We start from the raw sequence: 2,500 nt of genomic DNA on the forward strand, positions 1-2,500 counted from the left end.
ATATAGGGGACTGATGGAACTGGAAATATTGCTATTCTGTTGTTGTAAGACATTAACTCCTTATGTTGTATCTGCAACTCATTTTGGATGTGTACTCTGTCTGTTTCACTGAGACCTGAACAAGTGGCTTGTGAACCCTTCCCACCCCAGATAGGCTCCTTCCTGCTAAGACCCTTTTGTGCCATGGTATCACCCCCTCCCCCCATAGGTGAACCCCTCACCCCACTGTCTCCCCCTTCCTCTCACCTAAAGGGTGTGGTCATCCCCTCTCCTATTGTATTCTACCTGACTGAAATGTATAAATGCCTACACATTCTGCTATCAGGTAGGCCTTGCTCTGAGCACCAAGCTGAGAGGGGGTCTCCACGCCGAAAATAAACTCCAGAAACCTGACTTCAACTCTTCGGTCCCTTCTTCAAACTTAAGCGTGCTTATAGATTCCATCACTGGTTAACGAATATATATATATATATTAGAGCTGTGAAAAATAACGCGTTAACGCGTTATGATTAAATTACAGGATTAATTAGTTAATTTTTTTAACGCATTTAACGCATGCGCAAAATGAGCTTCCAAATATACCCACAATTCCGCCCAATCTGCATTAGTCGCCGCTGTAATGGGAAGTTCGTGTTTCAAAAAAACAATGATGGAACATTCAATAAAACCAAAGTGATATGCACCCTCTGCGGGAAGACGTTATCGTTTCACCGTAGCAATAAGTACCACCTCAACGCGATGCATGCGTTGGTCGGCGAGGGGAGTTAAAGTGGAATGCGCCAAACCACCCTCACTGAACAACGTATGTCCCTCATTAAGTGTGCCTGTGACAAGTTGACTAGCACAGTTGCCAAATGGATTGCAAAAAGCTGTAGACCGATTAATATTGTTGAGGACGAGGGGTTCACCGAAGTTGTGCGAGTGGCAACGGGTGATTCGAGTATCAAAGCACCGCAAAGTCGCACAATAATGACAAAAATCCACGAGCTGTATGAAGCTGAAAAGAAAAAAAAGGAAAATGACTTGGCTGCTACGAAACATCAGGCGCTGACAGGGGATCACTGGACTTCTGTGAGTAACGATAACTACCTGGGTGTAACTGCACATCTAATCACCGACGAATGGAAGTTAAAGTCGTTTACACTAACGTGCATGAAAACAGAAGAGCTCCACTTTGCAGAGGCATGTGCACAACAGTTCCAAACTGTTGCAAGCAACTGGGCAATTGAAGACAAAACGACCACTATAGGGATAGACAGTGCACGTAATATGATAGCCGCGGCTAGATTACTGTAAAAGGGCATTTAGAGGCATTAGATTGTGTCATGGTGTGGTTAATGGTTGTTTGACAAAAAAGAAAAGAAACATGTTTTATTCAACCATACAATGGCTAAGAAGCCCAAATTCTGTTTAGGATGAAGATTATATTAATGTTCCATATGGAATAGCAAAGATAACTGCTAAAGAACTGCTCAGTTGCAGCACCATTGGTTTTTTTTATGAATAAAAAAAAGAAAACATGTTAAATGTATATATCTGTCTTTTGTCATAAATCTTTTTGTTCTCACAAAAATATACCAGGAAAATATGTGATTAATCATGATTAATCCACAGAAACCTGTGATTAATCTGATTAAATGTTTTTATCATTTCACAGCCCTAATATATGCATAGTATATATATACATAGTATATATACATATATATATATATATATAAATATATCCACTGTCTGATCATGCAGACAGGGGATGTATACATTTTTGGGGCATACCTTTATTGCATAAGCTTTTGTTATAGGGTAAGTTAATTACTACACATAAAGTTATACAGTGCATTACAGTATAATGGTACATTGTTGTACATTAAAGGTCTGTCAGCAAATGCATATCCCTAGCTGAACCAAGGCTGTGTTTGGTGTCGGTAGTCTCATTTTCACTCATATTTATGTCCGTGATGAGCCCAGTGTCTCTGAGTCAGATCAAACTGGAAGGGTTGTGTTATGAGCACCTACTTTAGCCCCAGACCAGTGTTCTGTTCCTCTCTTCCCTTCAGCTCAGTTTCTGTCTCTCAATCTGTGTGTGTTTAGTGAATCTGTGTGTGTGTGTGTGTGTGTGTGTGAGAGTGTGTGTGTGTGTAGTGCTTTGTGAATCTGTGTGTGTGTGTGTAGTGTTAAGTAAATCTGTGTGTGTGTGTGTGTGTGTGGTGCTTAGTGAATCTGTGGTGTGTAGTCTTTAGTAAATCTGAGTGTGTGTGTAGTGTTCAGTAAATCAGTGTGTGTGTGTGTAGTGTTCAGTAAATCTCTGTGTGTGTGTGTAGTGTTTAGTAAATCTGTGTGTGTGTGTAGTGTTAAGTAAATCTGTGTGTGTGTGTAATGTTTAGTAAATCAGTGTGTGTGTGTGTAGTGTTTAGTAAATCAGTGTGTGTGTGTAGTGTTAAGTAAATATATCTGTGTGTGTGTAGTGTTAAGTACATCTGTGTGTGTGTGTAGTGTTTAGTAA

The sequence above is a fragment of the Clupea harengus genome, chromosome 16 (genome assembly GCF_900700415.2).
Source record: "Clupea harengus chromosome 16, Ch_v2.0.2, whole genome shotgun sequence".
Taxonomy (NCBI): Eukaryota; Metazoa; Chordata; class Actinopteri; order Clupeiformes; family Clupeidae; genus Clupea; species Clupea harengus.